Source organism: Sceloporus occidentalis, unplaced genomic scaffold (genome assembly GCF_023333645.1).
Source record: "Sceloporus occidentalis isolate IW3139 unplaced genomic scaffold, rSceOcc1.0.p SCAF_177, whole genome shotgun sequence".
Classification (NCBI taxonomy): Eukaryota; Metazoa; Chordata; class Lepidosauria; order Squamata; family Phrynosomatidae; genus Sceloporus; species Sceloporus occidentalis.
The window spans coordinates 1,106,041-1,125,817 of NW_028317157.1; the positions used below are offsets into that span (position 1 = coordinate 1,106,041).

The following is a 19,777-nucleotide window of genomic DNA, read 5'->3' on the forward strand; positions in this document are numbered from 1 at the left end:
GCGCTGAGGGGAAACTCGACGGTGTCTGGATCGAGATGGAGATGTGGAAGCAGGTCTAGGCCTCTGGGGAGAGAGAGGAACATCAGAGTCTGGGATTTCACCCTCGGATTCTGAACTCTGGCCCAAATCCACTATCTGCAAGTCCTTGCTCGGGACCGAAAGATGAGAGGAGATCAAGATCCTTGGTTCCAAGGGTGGAGGAACGGTACCAGAGACCACCTCTGGAATTGGCATTGCAGTAGGCCTTGAGACAGGAGGGGGTACAGAGATCATACTTGGGGACCCTCTGCACTGGTCTAGGGTGGTGGAGTAGCCGACCTAGTCCGCCTGGAGTCCTGGTCATTTTTGTAGGACTTGGAAGACTTTTGCTTATCACCATGCCTCCTTTTTGAAGATTTATCAGCTTTTTCTGCCTGAGCTGATGTAGTAGAGGACTGAGCAGGCTCACTCAAGGCCCCAGCCTGAAAAACTTTCTCATACAGGGAGAGCTTCTGGTCCCGATTTTTCAAGACTTGGGAAGTCATGGCTCTACAGTGCAGACAAGCCCCAGGAATATGAGCTTCCCCAAGGCAAAAGACACACTTATCGTGGCCGTCAGAAATGGGTATCTTGACACCGCATTTAGTGCACCTTTTAAAGGAGGCCATGGAAGGGAGAAGAGGACATCCAAAGAGTAGTCTGTTAACAGTCCAAAGTGCAAACCAGTCCAAAGGGTGGAACATCCGAAGTAAAGTCCGAGAGAGTGGTCAAAAGTCAAGTCCGAAGTCAATAGCCAGAGATTCACCATCAAAAACTAGCACCAGCGAAGTTCCTCGAGCTGCTTAGTGCGGCGGAATGAAGGAACTGAAATGGAGCAGGCCACCAGGGGACTTATATAGGGCTGGGCGGAGTTACTGCCAAAAAGTTGCAGAAAGATACATTGCATTTTGCCCAGAGACTCTGGAAGTTTCCGAACTTTATTATAGATGCACAAAATAACCCATTTGTGTGATTCGCAGAGACCACTAAGAAGAACAATCATTGCTGGTCCAAGCAGCTGGTGAGGCACGCTCCCTCCATTCCAACTGCCAATGCTGTGGGATCTGAGGGTTAGAAAAACAGATAGATTAGATAGATAGATAGATAGATAGATAGATTGCAGTGAGAGAAGTAATTGCATAGATAGGTAGATGGCAGGAAGAGAGGGGTAAGTGGATAGATACATGGCAGAGAGAGAGGTGTGGATAGATAGATGTCAGAGAGATAGATAGATAGATAGATAGATAGATAGATAGATAGATAGATAGCAGAGAGAGGTATCTATCTATATAGATGGCATAGAATGAGATAAGTGGATAGATACATAGATAGATAGATAGATAGATAGATAGCCAGACACACAGACAGACAGGCAGGCAGACAGACATGGATAGATAGATAGGTAGATAGATAGATAGATAGATAGATAGATAGATAGATAGATAGATAGCAGAGAGAGGTAAGTGTACAGGCAGATGGCAGAGACAGAGAGGTAAGTGTATAGATAGGTAGATGACAGAAATAGAGTTAAGTGGATAGATAGATAGATAGATAGATAGATAGATGATAGATAGATAGATAGATAGATAGATAGATAGATGAGAGAGATAAGGAAATAGAGAGATGGCAGATAGAGAGAGGTAAGTGGATAGATAGATGGCACAGAGAGAGGTAAGTGGATAGATAGGTAGATAGATAGATAGATAGATAGATAGATAGCAGAGAGACGTAAGTGGATAGATAAACGGCAGAGAGAGAGAGTTAAATGGAGGGATAGGTAGACATACAGACAGATAGATAGACATATAGATGGATATCTGGGGAGATGGAGGCAAGGATAGATCAATAGATAGCAGAGAGAGGTAAGTGGATAGACAGATGGCAGTGAGAGAGAAGTAAGTGGATAGAGAGATAAATGGATGGATGGATAGATAGATAGATAGATAGATAGATAGATAGATAGATAGATAGATAGCAGAGAGAGGTATCTATCTATATAGATGGCAGAGAATGAGGTAAGTGGATAGATAGATAGATAGATAGATAGATAGATAGATAGATAGAGCCAGACAGACAGACAGACATACAGACAGACAGACATGGATGGAGGAATTGATACACAGTTAGATAGATAGATAGATAGATAGATAGATAGATAGATAGCAGAGAGAGGTATATATATATATACAATGGCAGAGAACAAGGTAAGTGGAGAGATAGATAGATAGATAGATAGATAGATAGATAGATGACAGAGAGAGGTAAGTGGATAGACAGATGGCAGAGAGAGAGAAGTTAGTGGATTGATAGAGAGATAGATGGATGGATGAATGGATAGGTAGATAGATAGATGATAGATAGATAGATACCAGAGCATTGTAAGTGGATAGACACATGGCAGAGAGAACGAGGTAAGTGGATAGATAGATAGATAAATAGATAGATAGATTGATTGATTCATGCGTGAATCCATGGAAGAATGCATGGATAGATAGATAGATAGATAGATAGATAGCAGAGAGAGGAAAGTGGATAGACAGATGGCAGAGAGAGAGAAGTAAGTGGATAGATAGAGAGATAAATGGATGGATGACTGGATAGATAGATAGATAGATAGATAGATAGATAGATAGAAGGATAGATAGCAGAGAGAGGTATCTATCTATATAGAAGGCATAGAATGAGGTAAGTGGATAGATAGATACATAGATAGATGGAGAGATATATAGATGGATAGATAGATAGATAGATAGATAGATAGATAGATAGATAGATAGACAGATAGCAGAGAGAGGTATCTATATATACAATAGCAGAGAACAAATTAAGTGGAGAGATAGATAGATAGATAGATAGATAGATAGCAGAGAGAGGTAAGTGGATAGACAGATGGCAGAGAGAGACAAGTAAGCGGATAGATAGAGAGATAGATGGATGGATGGATGGATGGATGGATGGATGGGTAGATAGATAGATGATAGATAGATAGATAGATAGATAGATAGATAGATAGATAGATAGATAGCAGAGAGAGATATCTGTCTATATAGATGGCATAGAATGACTTAAGTGGATAGATAGATAGATAGATAGATAGATAGATAGCCAGACAGACAGACAGACAGGCAGACAGACAGACATGGATGGAGGGATAGATACACAGATAGATAGATAGATAGATAGATAGATAGATAGATAGATAGCAGAGAGAGGTATCTATATATACAATGGGCGAGAACAAGTTAAGTGGAGAGATAGATAGATAGATAGATAGATAGATAGATAGATAGCAGAGAGAGGTAAGTGATAGACAGATGGCAGAGAGAGAGAGAAGTTAGTGGATAGAGAGATAGAAGGATGGATGAATTGATACATAGATAGATAGATAGATAGATAGATAGCAGAGAGAGGTATCTATCTATACAGATGGCAGAGAACGAAGTAAATGGATAGATAGATAGATAGATAGATAGATAGATAGATAGACAGACAGACAGACATGGATAGATGGATAGATGGATAGATGATAGAAAGATACATAGATAGATAGATAGATAGATAGATAGATAGATAGATAGCAGAGAGAGATATCTGTCTATATAGATGGCAGAGAACGAGCTAAGTGATTAGATAGATAGATAGATAAATAGATAGATAGATAGATAGATAGATAGATAGATAGATAGATAGCAGAGAGAGGTAAGTGGATAGACAGATGGCAGAGAGAGAGAAGTAAGTGGATAGGTAGAGAGATAAATGGATGGATGAATGGATGGATAGATAGATAGATAGATAGATAGATAGATAGATAGATAGATAGATAGCAGAGAGAGGTATCTATCTATATAGATGGCATAGAATGAGGTAAGTGGACAGATAGATAGATAGATAGATAGATAGATAGATAGATAGATAGATAGACAGACAGACAGGCAGGCAGGCAGGCAGGCAGGCAGGCAGGCAGGCAGACAGACATGGATGTCGGGATAGATACACAGATAGATAGATAGATAGATAGATAGATAGATAGATAGATAGAAGGATAGATAGATAGCAGAGAGAGGTATCTATATATACAATGGCAGAGAACAAGGTAAGTGGAGAGATAGATAGATAGATAGATAGATAGATAAATAGATAGAAGAGAGAGGTAAGTGGATAGAAAGATGGCATTGAGAGAGAAGTAAGCGGATAGATAGAGAGATAGATGGATGGATGAATGAATGGATAGGTAGATAGAAAGATGATACATAGATAGATAGATAGATAGATAGATAGATAGATAGATAGATAGCAGGGAAAGATATTTATCTATATACATGGCATAGAAGGAGATAAGTGGATAGATAGATAGATAGATAGATAGATAGATAGATAGATAGATAGCCAGACACACAGGCAGACAGACAGACATGGATGGAGGGATAGATACACAGATAGATAGATAGATAGCAGAGAGAGGTAAGTGGATAGAGAGATGGCAGTGAGAGAGAAGTAAGTGGATAGATAGAGAGATAAATGGATGGATGAATAGATAGATAGATAGATAGATAGATAGATAGATAGATAGATAGATAGATAGTAGAGAGAGTTATCTATCTATATAGATGGCAGAGAATGAGGTAAGTGGATAGATAGATAGATAGATAGATAGATAGATAGATAGATAGATAGCAGAGAGAGGTATCTATCTACATAGATGGCAGGGACGAGGTAAGTAGATAGATAGATAGATAGATAGATAGATAGATAGCAGAGAGTGGTAAGTGGATAGACACATTGCAGAGAGATAGAGTAAATGGAAAGATAGATAGATAGATAGATAGATAGATAGATAGATAGATAAACAGCTAGCAGAGAGAAGAAAGTGGATAGATAGAAGGCAGAAAGAGAGTTAAATGGACGGATAGACACACAGAGAGATAGATAGACATATAGATGGAAATATGGGGGAATGGAGGCATGGATAGATAGATAGATAGATAGATAGATAGATAGATAGATAGATAGATAGATAGCAGAGAGAGGTATCTATCTATATAAATGGCATAGAATGAGATAAGTGGATAGGTACATAGATAGATAGATAGATAGATAGATAGATAGATAGATAGATAGCAGAGAGAGGTAAGTGTACAGGCAGATGGCAGAGATAGAGAGGTAAGTGTATAGATAGGTAGATGACAGAAATAGAGTTAAGTGGATAGATAGATAGATAGATAGATAGATAGATAGATGATAGATAGATAGATAGATAGATAGATAGATAGATAGATAGATGAGAGAGATAAGGAAATAGAGAGATGGCAGATAGAGAGAGGTAAGTGGATAGATAGATGGCACAGAGAGAGGTAAGTGGATAGATAGGTAGATAGATAGATAGATAGATAGATAGATAGATAGATAGATAGCAGAGAGACGTAAGTGGATAGATAAACGGCAGAGAGAGAGAGTTAAATGGAGGGATAGGTAGACATACAGACAGATAGATAGACATATAGATGGATATCTGGGGAGATGGAGGCAAGGATAGATCAATAGATAGCAGAGAGAGGTAAGTGGATAGACAGATGGCAGTGAGAGAGAAGTAAGTGGATAGAGAGATAAATGGATGGATGGATGAATGGATGGATGGATAGATAGACAGACAGACAGACAGACAGACAGACAGACAGACAGATAGATAGATAGCAGAGAGAGGTATCTATCTATATAGATGGCAGAGAATGAGGTAAGTGGATAGATAGATAGATAGATAGATAGATAGATAGATAGATAGATAGAGCCAGACAGACAGACAGACATACATACAGACAGACAGACATGGATGGAGGAATTGATACACAGTTAGATAGATAGATAGATAGATAGATAGATAGATAGATAGATAGCAGAGAGAGGTATATATATATATACAATGGCAGAGAACAAGGTAAGTGGAGAGATAGATAGATAGATAGATAGATAGATAGATAGATAGATGACAGAGAGAGGTAAGTGGATAGACAGATGGCAGAGAGAGAGAAGTTAGTGGATTGATAGAGAGATAGATGGATGGATGAATGGATAGGTAGATAGATAGATGATAGATAGATAGATACCAGAGCATGGTAAGTGGATAGACACATGGCAGAGAGAACGAGGTAAGTGGATAGATAGATAGATAAATAGATAGATAGATTGATTGATTCATGCGTGAATCCATGGAAGAATGCATGGATAGATAGATAGATAGATAGATAGATAGATAGCAGAGAGAGGAAAGTGGATAGACAGATGGCAGAGAGAGAGAAGTAAGTGGATAGATAGAGAGATAAATGGATGGATGACTGGATAGATAGATAGATAAATAGATAGACAGATAGATAGATAGAAGGATAGATAGCAGAGAGAGGTATCTATCTATATAGAAGGCATAGAATGAGGTAAGTGGATAGATAGATACATAGATAGATGGAGAGATATATAGATGGAGAGATAGATAGATAGATAGATAGATAGATAGATAGACAGATAGCAGAGAGAGGTATCTATATATACAATAGCAGAGAACAAATTAAGTGGAGAGATAGATAGATAGATAGATAGATAGATAGATAGATAGATAGCAGAGAGAGGTAAGTGGATAGACAGATGGCAGAGAGAGAGAAGTAAGCGGATAGATAGAGAGATAGATGGATGGATGGATGGATGGATAGGTAGATAGATAGATGATAGATAGATAGATAGATAGATAGATAGCCAGACAGACAGACAGACAGGCAGACAGACAGACATGGATGGAGCGATAGATACACAGATAGATAGATAGATAGATAGATAGATAGATAGCAGAGAGAGATATCTGTCTATATAGATGGCATAGAATGACTTAAGTGGATGGATAGATAGATAGATAGATAGATAGCCAGACAGACAGACAGACAGGCAGACAGACAGACATGGATGGAGCGATAGATACACAGATAGATAGATAGATAGATAGATAGATAGATAGATAGATAGATAGCAGAGAGAGGTATCTATATATACAATGGGCGAGAACAAGTTAAGTGGAGAGATAGATAGATAGATAGATAGATAGATAGATAGCAGAGAGAGGTAAGTGGATAGACAGATGGCAGAGAGAGAGAAGTTAGTGGATAGAGAGATAGAAGGATGGATGAATGGATAGATAGATAGATAGATAGATAGATAGATAGATAGATAGATAGATAGCAGAGAGAGGTATCTATCTATAGAGATGGCAGAGAACGAAGTAAATGGATAGATAGATAGATAGATAGATAGATAGATAGATAGATAGATAGATGATAGATAGATAGACAGACAGACAGACATGGATAGATGGATAGATGGATAGATGATAGAAAGATAGATAGATAGATAGATAGATAGATAGATAGATAGATAGCAGAGAGAGGAAAGTGGATAGACAGATGGCAGAGAGAGAGAAGTAAGTGGATAGATAGAGAGATAAATGGATGGATGACTGGATAGATAGATAGATAAATAGATAGATAGATAGATAGATAGATAGATAGATAGATAGATAGATGGATAGATAGCAGAGAGAGGTATCTATCTATATAGAAGGCATAGAATGAGGTAAGTGGATAGATAGATACATAGATAGATGGAGAGATATATAGATGGAGAGATAGATAGATAGATAGATAGATAGATAGATAGATAGATAGACAGATAGCAGAGAGAGGTATCTATATATACAATAGCAGAGAACAAATTAAGTGGAGAGATAGATAGATAGATAGATAGATAGATAGATAGATAGGAGAGAGAGGTAAGTGGATAGACAGATGGCAGAGAGAGAGAAGTAAGCGGATAGATAGAGAGATAGATGGATGGATGGATGGATGGATGGATAGGTAGATAGATAGATGATAGATAGATAGATAGATAGCCAGACAGACAGACAGACAGGCAGACAGACAGACATGGATGGAGCGATAGATACACAGATAGATAGATAGATAGATAGATAGATAGAGAGATAGAGAGATAGATAGATAGCAGAGAGAGATATCTGTCTATATAGATGGCATAGAATGACTTAAGTGGATGGATAGATAGATAGATAGATAGATAGCCAGACAGACAGACAGACAGGCAGACAGACAGACATGGATGGAGCGATAGATACACAGATAGATAGATAGATAGATAGATAGATAGATAGATAGATAGCAGAGAGAGGTATCTATATATACAATGGGCGAGAACAAGTTAAGTGGAGAGATAGATAGATAGATAGATAGATAGCAGAGAGAGGTAAGTGGATAGACAGATGGCAGAGAGAGAGAAGTTAGTGGATAGAGAGATAGAAGGATGGATGAATGGATAGATAGATAGATAGATAGATAGATAGATAGATAGCAGAGAGAGGTATCTATCTATAGAGATGGCAGAGAACGAAGTAAATGGATAGATAGATAGATAGATAGATAGATAGATAGATAGATAGATAGATAGATAGATAGATGATAGATAGATAGACAGACAGACAGACATGGATAGATGGATAGATGGATAGATGATAGAAAGATAGATAGATAGATAGATAGATAGATAGATAGATAGATAGATAGATAGCAGAGAGAGATATCTGTCTATATAGATGGCAGAGAACGAGCTAAGTGGATAGGTAGATAGATAGATAGATAGATAGATAGATAGATAGATAGCAGAGAGAGGTATCTATATATACAATGGGCGAGAACAAGTTAAGTGGAGAGATAGATAGATAGATAGATAGATAGATAGATAGATAGCAGAGAGAGGTAAGTGATAGACAGATGGCAGAGAGAGAGAGAAGTTAGTGGATAGAGAGATAGAAGGATGGATGAATTGATACATAGATAGATAGATAGATAGATAGATAGATAGATAGCAGAGAGAGGTATCTATCTATACAGATGGCAGAGAACGAAGTAAATGGATAGATAGATAGATAGATAGATAGATAGACAGACAGACAGACATGGATAGATGGATACATGGATAGATGGATAGATGATAGAAAGATACATAGATAGATAGATAGATAGATAGATAGATAGATAGATAGATAGATAGCAGAGAGAGATATCTGTCTATATAGATGGCAGAGAACGAGCTAAGTGATTAGGTAGATAGATAGATAGATAGATAGATAGATAGATAGATAGATAGCAGAGAGAGGTAAGTGGATAGACAGATGGCAGAGAGAGAGAAGTAAGTGGATAGGTAGAGAGATAAATGGATGGATGAATGGATGGATAGATAGATAGATAGATAGATAGATAGATAGATAGATAGATAGCAGAGAGAGGTATCTATCTATATAGATGGCATAGAATGAGGTAAGTGGACAGATAGATAGATAGATAGATAGATAGATAGATAGATAGATAGGCAGGCAGGCAGGCAGGCAGGCAGGCAGGCAGGCAGACAGACATGGATGTAGGGATAGATACACAGATAGATAGATAGATAGATAGATAGATAGATAGATAGATAGAAGGATAGATAGATAGCAGAGAGAGGTATCTATATATACAATGGCAGAGAACAAGGTAAGTGGAGAGATAGATAGATAGATAGATAGATAGATAGATAGATAAATAGATAGAAGAGAGAGGTAAGTGGATAGAAAGATGGCATTGAGAGAGAAGTAAGCGGATAGATAGAGAGATAGATGGATGGATGAATGAATGGATAGGTAGATAGAAAGATGATACATAGATAGATAGATAGATAGATAGATAGATAGATAGATAGCAGGGAAAGATATTTATCTATATAGATGGCATAGAAGGAGGTAAGTGGATAGATAGATAGATAGATAGATAGATAGATAGATAGATAGATAGCCAGACACACAGGCAGACAGACAGACATGGATGGAGGGATAGATACACAGATAGATAGATAGATAGATAGATAGATAGATAGATAGATAGCAGAGAGAGGTAAGTGGATAGAGAGATGGCAGTGAGAGAGAAGTAAGTGGATAGATAGAGAGATAAATGGATGGATGAATAGATAGATAGATAGATAGATATATAGATAGATAGATAGATAGATAGATAGATAGATAGTAGAGAGAGTTATCTATCTATATAGATGGCAGAGAATGAGGTAAGTGGATAGATAGATAGATAGATAGATAGATAGATAGATAGATAGATAGATAGATAGATAGCAGAGAGAGGTATCTATCTATATAGATGGCAGGGACGAGGTAAGTACATATATAGATAGATAGATAGATAGATAGATAGATAGATAGCAGAGAGTGGTAAGTGGATAGACACATTGCGGAGAGATAGAGTAAATGGAAAGATAGATAGATAGATAGATAGATAGATAGATAGATAGATAAACAGCTAGCAGAGAGAAGAAAGTGGATAGATAGAAGGCAGAAAGAGAGTTAAATGGACGGATAGACACAAAGAGAGATAGATAGACATATGGATGGAAATATGGGGGAATGGAGGCATAGATAGATAGATAGATAGATAGATAGATAGATAGATAGATAGATAGATAGCAGAGAGAGGTATCTATCTATATAGATGGCATAGAATGAGATAAGTGGATAGGTACATAGATAGATAGATAGATAGATAGATAGATAGATAGATAGATAGATAGCAGAGAGAGGTAAGTGTACAGGCAGATGGCAGAGACAGAGAGGTAAGTGTATAGATAGGTAGATGACAGAAATAGAGTTAAGTGGATAGATAGATAGATAGATAGATAGATAGATAGATAGATGATAGATAGATAGATAGATAGATAGATAGATAGATAGATGAGAGAGATAAGGAAATAGAGAGATGGCAGATAGAGAGAGGTAAGTGGATAGATAGATGGCACAGAGACAGGTAAGTGGATAGATAGGTAGATAGATAGATAGATAGATAGATAGATAGATAGATAGATAGCAGAGAGACGTAAGTGGATAGATAAACGGCAGAGAGAGAGAGTTAAATGGAGGGATAGGTAGACATACAGACAGATAGATAGACATATAGATGGATATCTGGGGAGATGGAGGCAAGGATAGATCAATAGATAGCAGAGAGAGGTAAGTGGATAGACAGATGGCAGTGAGAGAGAAGTAAGTGGATAGAGAGATAAATGGATGGATGAATGGATGGATAGATAGATAGATAGATAGATAGATAGATAGATAGATAGATAGCAGAGAGAGGTATCTATCTATATAGATGGCAGAGAATGAGGTAAGTGGATAGATAGATAGATAGATAGATAGATAGATAGATAGATAGATAGATAGAGCCAGAGAGACAGACAGACATACAGACAGACAGACAGACATGGATGGAGGAATTGATACACAGTTAGATAGATAGATAGATAGATAGATAGATAGATAGATAGATAGATAGCAGAGAGAGGTATATATATATATACAATGGCAGACAACAAGGTAAGTGGAGAGATAGATAGATAGATAGATAGATAGATAGATAGATAGATGACAGAGAGAGGTAAGTGGATAGACAGATGGCAGAGAGAGAGAAGTTAGTGGATTGATAGAGAGATAGATGGATGGATGAATGGATAGGTAGATAGATAGATGATAGATAGATAGATACCAGAGCATGGTAAGTGGATAGACACGTGGCAGAGAGAACGAGGTAAGTGGATAGATAGATAGATAAATAGATAGATAGATTGATAGATTCATGCGTGAATCCATGGAAGAATGCATGGATAGATAGATAGATAGATAGATAGATAGATAGATAGATAGCAGAGAGAGGAAAGTGGATAGACAGATGGCAGAGAGAGAGAAGTAAGTGGATAGATAGAGAGATAAATGGATGGATGACTGGATAGATAGATAGATACATAGATAGATAGATAGATAGATAGATAGATAGATAGATAGAAGGATAGATAGCAGAGAGAGGTATCTATCTATATAGAAGGCATAGAATGAGGTAAGTGGATAGATAGATACATAGATAGATGGAGAGATATATAGATGGATAGATAGATAGATAGATAGATAGATAGATAGACAGATAGCAGAGAGAGGTATCTATATATACAATAGCAGAGAACAAATTAAGTGGAGAGAAAGATAGATAGATAGATAGATAGATAGATAGATAGATAGATAGATGACAGAGAGAGGTAAGTGGATACACAGATGGCAGAGAGAGAGAAGTAAGCGGATAGATAGAGAGATAGATGGATGGATGGATGGATGGATAGGTAGATAGATAGATGATAGATAGATAGATAGATAGATAGATAGATAGCCAGAAAGACAGACAGACAGGCAGACAGACAGACATGGATGGAGGGATAGATACACAGATAGATAGATAGATAGATAGATAGATAGATAGATAGATAGATAGATAGCAGAGAGAGATATCTGTCTATATAGATGGCATAGAATGACTTAAGTGGATGGATAGATAGATAGATAGATAGATAGATAGATAGATAGATAGCCAGACAGACAGACAGACATGCAGACAGACAGACATGGATGGAGGGATAGATACACAGATAGATAGATAGATAGATAGATAGATAGATAGATAGATAGCAGAGAGAGGTAAGTGGATAGACAGATGGCAGAGAGAGAGAAGTTAGTGGATAGAGAGATAGAAGGATGGATGAATGGATAGACAGATAGATAGATAGATGGATAGATAGATAGACAGACAGACAGACAGACATGGATAGATGGATAGATGGATAGATGATAGAAAGATACATAGATAGATAGATAGATAGATAGATAGATAGATAGATAGATAGCAGAGAGAGATATCTGTCTATATAGATGGCAGAGAACGAGCTAAGTGGATAGGTAGATAGATAGATAGATAGATAGATAGATAGATAGATAGATAGCAGAGAGAGGTAAGTGGATAGACAGATGGCAGAGAGAGAGAAGTAAGTGGATAGGTAGAGAGATAAATGGATGGATGAATGGATGGATAGATAGATAGATAGATAGATAGATAGATAGATAGATAGATAGCAGAGAGAGGTATCTATCTATATAGATGGCATAGAATGAGGTAAGTGGACAGATAGATAGATAGATAGATAGATAGATAGATAGATAGATAGACAGACAGACAGACAGGCAGGCAGGCAGGCAGGCAGGCAGACATACATGGATGTAGGGATAGATACACAGATAGATAGATAGATAGATAGATAGATAGATAGATAGATAGATAGCAGAGAGAGGTATCTATATATACAATGGCAGAGAACAAGGTAAGTGGAGAGATAGATAGATAGATAGATAGATAGATAGATAGATAGAAGAGAGAGGTAAGTGGATAGAAAGATGGCATTGAGAGAGAAGTAAGCGGATAGATAGAGAGATAGATGGATGGATGAATGAATGGATAGGTAGATAGAAAGATGATACATAGATAGATAGATAGATAGATAGATAGATAGATAGATAGCAGGGAAAGATATTTATCTATATAGATGGCATAGAAGGAGGTAAGTGGATAGATAGATAGATAGATAGATAGATAGATAGATAGATAGATAGCCAGACACACAGGCAGACAGACATACATGGATGGAGGGATAGATACACAGATAGATAGATAGATAGATAGATAGATAGATAGATAGATAGCAGAGAGAGGTAAGTGGATAGAGAGATGGCAGTGAGAGAGAAGTAAGTGGATAGATAGAGAGATAAATGGATGGATGAATAGATAGATAGATAGATAGATAGATAGATAGATAGATAGATAGATAGTAGAGAGAGTTATCTATCTATATAGATGGCAGAGAATGAGGTAAGTGGATAGATAGATAGATAGATAGATAGATAGATAGATAGATAGATAGATAGATAGCAGAGAGAGGTATCTATCTACATAGATGGCAGGGACGAGGTAAGTAGATAGATAGATAGATAGATAGATAGATAGATAGATAGCAGAGAGTGGTAAGTGGATAGACACATTGCAGAGAGATAGAGTAAATGGAAAGATAGATAGATAGATAGATAGATAGATAGATAGATAGATAGATAGATAGACAGACAGATAGATAAACAGCTAGCAGAGAGAAGAAAGTGGATAGATAGAAGGCAGAAAGAGAGTTAAATGGACGGATAGACACACAGAGAGATAGATAGACATATAGATGGAAATATGGGGGAATGGAGGCATGGATAGATAGATAGATAGATAGATAGATAGATAGATAGATAGCAGAGAGAGGTAAGTGTACAGGCAGATGGCAGAGAGAGAGAGGTTAGTGTATAGATAGGTAGATGACAGAAATAGAGTTAAGTGGATAGATAGATAGATAGATAGATAGCTAGATAGATAGATAGATAGGAGTGATAAGGAGATAGAGAGATGGCAGATAGAGAGAGGTAAGTGGATATATAGATGGTACAGAGAGAGGTAAGTGGATAGATAGATAGATAGATAGATAGATAGATAGATAGATAGCAGAGAGACGTAAGTGGATAGATAAACGGCAGAGAGAGAGAGTTAAATGGAGGGATAGGTAGACAGACAGACAGACAGATAGATAGACAAATAGATGGATATCTGGGGGGATGGAGGCAAGGATAGATAGATAAATCGCAGAGAGAGGTAAGTGGATAGACAGATGGCAGTGAGAGAGAAGTGGATAGAGAGATAAATGGAGGAATGGATGAATGGATGGATAGATAGATAGATAGATAGATAGATAGATAGATAGATAGCCAGACAGACAGACAGACAGACAGACAGAAAGACAGACATGGATGGAGGGATAGATACACAGTTAGATAGATAGATAGATAGATAGATAGATAGATAGATAGATGGCAGAGAGAGAGAAGTAGTGGATAGATAGAGAGATAAATGGATGGATTAATGGATGGATAGATAGATATAGACAGACAGATAGATAGATAGATAGATAGATAGATAGATAGATAATTAGCAGAGAGAGGTATCTATATATAGAATGGCAGAGAACAAGGTAAGTGGAGAGATAGATAGACAGACAGACAGACAGACAGACAGACAGACAGACATGGATGGAGGGATATACAGAGATAGATAGATAGATAGATAGATAGATAGATAGATAGATAGCAGAGAGAGGTAAGTGGATAGACTGATGGCAGAGATAGAGAAGTTAGTGGATTGATAGAGAGATAGATGGATGGATGAATGGATAGGTAGATAGATAGATGATAGATAGATAGATACCAGAGCATGGTAAGTGGATAGACACATGGCAGAGAGAGAGAGGTAAGTGGATAGATAGATAGATAGATAGATAGATAGATAGATAGATGATAGATAGATGAGAGAGGTAAGTGGATAGATAGATGGCAAACAGAGAGGTAAGTGGATAGATAGATAGATAGATAGATAGATAGATAGATAGATAGATAGCAGAGAGACGTAAGTGGATAGATACACGGCAGAGAGAGTTAAATAGAGGGATAGCTAGACAGACAGACAGACAGACAGATAGATAGACATATAGATGGATACCTGGTGGGATGGAGGCAAAGATAGATAGATAGATGGATGGATGGATAGATAGATAGATAGATAGCAGAGAGTGGTAAGTGGATAGATGGCAGTGAGAGAGAAGTAAATGGATAGATAGAGAGATAAATGGATGGATGGATGAATAGATAGATAGATAGATAGATAGATAGATAGATAGACAGACAGACAGATAGCAGAGAGAGGTATCTCTCTATATAGATGGCAGAGAATGAGGTAATTCGATAGATAAATAGCCAGCCAGCCAGCCAGACAGACAGACAGACATGGATGGAGGGATAGATACACAGATAGATAGATAGATAGATAGATAGATAGATAGATAGATAGCAGAGAGAGGTAAGGGGATAGACAGATGGCAGTGAGAGAGAAGTAAGTGGATAGATAGAGAGATAAATGGATGGATGGATGAATAGATAGATAGATAGATAGATAGATAGATAGATAGACAGACAGACAGACAGACAGACAGACAGACAGATAGATGGATAGATAGCAGAGAGAGGTATCTCTCTATATAGATGGCAGAGAATGAGGTAATTCGATAGATAGATAGCCAGCCAGACAGACAGACAGACAGACAGACATGGATGGAGGGATAGATACACAGATAGATAGATAGATAGATAGATAGATAGATAGATAGATAGATAGCAGAGAGAGGTATCTATCTACATAGATGGCAGGGACGAGGTAAGTAGATAGATAGATAGATAGATAGATAGATAGATAGATAGCAGAGAGTGGTAAGTGGATAGAAACATTGCAGAGAGATAGAGTAAATGGAAAGATAGATAGATAGATAGATAGATAGATAGATAGATAGATAAACAGCTAGCAGAGAGAAGAAAGTGGATAGATAGAAGGCAGAAAGAGAGAGTTAAATGGACGTATAGACACACAGAGAGATAGATAGACATATAGATGGAAATATGGGGGAATGGAGGCATGGATAGATAGATAGATAGATAGATAGATAGATAGATAGATAGATAGATAGCAGAGAGAGGTAAGTGTACAGGCAGATGGCAGAGAGAGAGAGGTTAGTGTATAGATAGGTAGATGACAGAAATAGAGTTAAGTGGATAGATAGATAGATAGATAGATAGATAGATAGATAGATAAGAGTGATAAGGAGATAGAGAGATGGCAGATAGAGAGAGGTAAGTGGATATATAGATGGCACAGAGGTAAGTGGATAGATAGATAGATAGATAGATAGATAGATAGATAGATAGATAGATAGCAGAGAGACGTAAGTGGATAGATAAACGGCAGAGAGAGAGAGAGTTAAATGGAGGGATAGGTAGACAGACAGACAGACAGATAGATAGACAAATAGATGAATATCTGGGGGGATGGAGGCAAGGATAGATAGATAAATCGCAGAGAGAGGTAAGTGGATAGACAGATGGCAGTGAGAGAGAAGTAAGTGGATAGAGAGATAAATGGAGGTATGGATGAATGGATGGATAGATAGATAGATTTATAGATAGATAGATAGATAGATAGATAGATAGATAGATAGATAGCCAGCCAGACAGACAGACAGACAGACAGAAAGACAGACATGGATGGAGGGATAGATACACAGATAGATAGATAGATAGATAGATAGATAGATAGATAGATGGCAGAGAGAGAGAAGTAAGTGGATAGATAGAGAGATAAATGGATGGATGAATGGATGGATAGATAGATATAGACAGACAGACAGACAGATAGATAGATAGATAGATAGATAGATAATTAGCAGAGAGAGGTATCTATATATAGAATGGCAGAGAACAAGGTAAGTGGAGAGATAGATAGATAGATAGACAGACAGACAGACAGACAGACAGACAGACATGGATGGAGGGATAGATACACAGATAGATAGATAGATAGATAGATAGATAGATAGATAGATAGCAGAGAGAGGTAAGTGGATAGACAGATGGCAGAGATAGAGAAGTTAGTGGATTGATAGAGAGATAGATGGATGGATGAATGGATAGGTAGATAGATAGATGATAGATAGATAGATACCAGAGCATGGTAAGTGGATAGACACATGGCAGAGAGAGAGAGGTAAGTGGATAGATAGATAGATAGATAGATAGATAGATAGATAGATAGATAGATAGATGAGAGAGGTAAGTGGATAGATAGATGGCAAAGAGAGAGGTAAGTGGATAGATAGATAGATAGATAGATAGATAGATAGATAGATAGATAGCAGAGAGACGTAAGTGGATAGATACACGGCAGAGAGAGTTAAATGGAGGGATAGCTAGACAGACAGACAGACAGACAGATAGATAGACATATAGATGGATACCTGTGGGGGATGGAGGCAAAGATAGATAGATAGATGGATGGATGGATAGATAGATAGATAGCAGAGAGAGGTATGTGGATAGATGGCAGTGAGAGAGAAGTAAGTGGATAGATAGAGAGATAAATGGATGGATGAATGGATAGATAGATAGATAGATAGATAGATAGATAGATAGATAGATAGCAGAGAGAGGTATCTATCTATATAGATGTCAGAGAATGAGGTAAGTAGATAGACAGACAGACAGACAGACAGACAGACAGATAGATAGATATCCAGACAGACAGACAGACAGACATGGATGGAGGGATAGATACACAGATAGATAGATAGATAGATAGATAGATAGATAGATAGCAGAGAGAGGTAAGTGGATAGACAGATGGCAGTGAGAGAGAAGTAAGTGGATAGATAGAGAGATAAATGAATGGATGGATGAATAGATAGATAGATAGATAGATAGATAGATAGATAGATAGATAGCAGAGAGAGGTATCTATCTATATAGATGGCAGAGAATGAGCTAATTCGATAGATAGATAGATAGATAGATAGATAGATAGATAGATAGATAGATAGCCAGCCAGCCAGACATGGATGGAGGGATAGATACACAGATAGATAGATAGATAGATAGATAGATAGATAGATAGATAGATAGATAGATAGCAGAGAGAGGTATCTATCTACATAGATGGCAGGGACGAGGTAAGTGGATAGATAGATAGATAGCAGAGAGTGGTAAGTGGATAGACACATTGCAGAGAGATAGAGTAAATGGAAAGATAGATAGATAGATAGATAGATAGATAGATAGATAGATAAACAGCTGGCAGAGAGAAGAAAGTGGATAGATAGATGGCAGAAAGAGACAGTTAAATGGAGGGATAGACAGACAGAGAGATAGATAGACATATAGATGGAAATATGGGGGAATGGAGGCATAGATAGATAGATAGATAGATAGATAGATAGATAGATAGATAGCAGAGAGAGGTAAGTGTACAGGCAGATCGCAGAGAGAGAGAGGTAAGTGTATAGATAGGTAGATGACAGAAATAGAGTTAAGTGGATAGATAGATAGATAGATAGATAGATAGATAGATAGATAGATAGATGAGAGAGATAAGGAGAGAGGTGGCAGATATAGAGAGGTAAGTGGATAGATAGATGGCACAGAGAGAGGTAAGTGGATAGATAAACGGCAGAGAGAGAGAGTTAAATGGAGGGATAGGTAGACAGACAGACAGATAGATAGACATATAGATGGATATATGGGGGGATGGAGGCAAGGATAGATAGATAGATAGCAGAGAGAGGTCAGAGGATAGACAGATGGCAGTGAGGGAGAAGTAAGTGGATAGAGAGATAAATGGATGGATGGATGAATGGATGGATAGATAGATAGATAGATAGATAGATAGATAGATAGATAGCCAGACAGACAGAACGACAGACAGAAAGACAGACATGGATGGTGGGATAGATACACAGATAGATAGATAGATAGATAGATAGACAGACAGACAGACAGACAGACAGACAGACAGACAGACAGACAGACAGATAGATAGATAGATAGATAGCAGAGAGAGGTATCTATCTATATAGATGGCAGAGAATGAGCTAATTCGATAGATAGATAGATAGATAGATAGATAGATAGATAGCCAGTCAGCCAGACATGGATGGAGGGATAGATACACAGATAGATAGATAGATAGATAGATAGATAGATAGATAGATAGCAGAGAGAGGTATCTATCTACATAGATGGCAGGGACGAGGTAAGTGGATAGATAGATAGATAGCAGAGAGTGGTAAGTGGATAGACACATTGCAGAGAGATAGAGTAAATGGAAAGATAGATAGATAGATA

At 37.5% G+C, this 19,777-nt stretch overlaps 1 pseudogene; it reads right to left on the reverse strand.

The window, feature by feature from the left end:
• Nucleotides 1–296: 296 nt before the first annotated feature.
• Nucleotides 297–19,777, reverse strand: part of LOC149278885 (uncharacterized) — a 22,188-nt pseudogene continuing 2,707 nt past the window's right edge.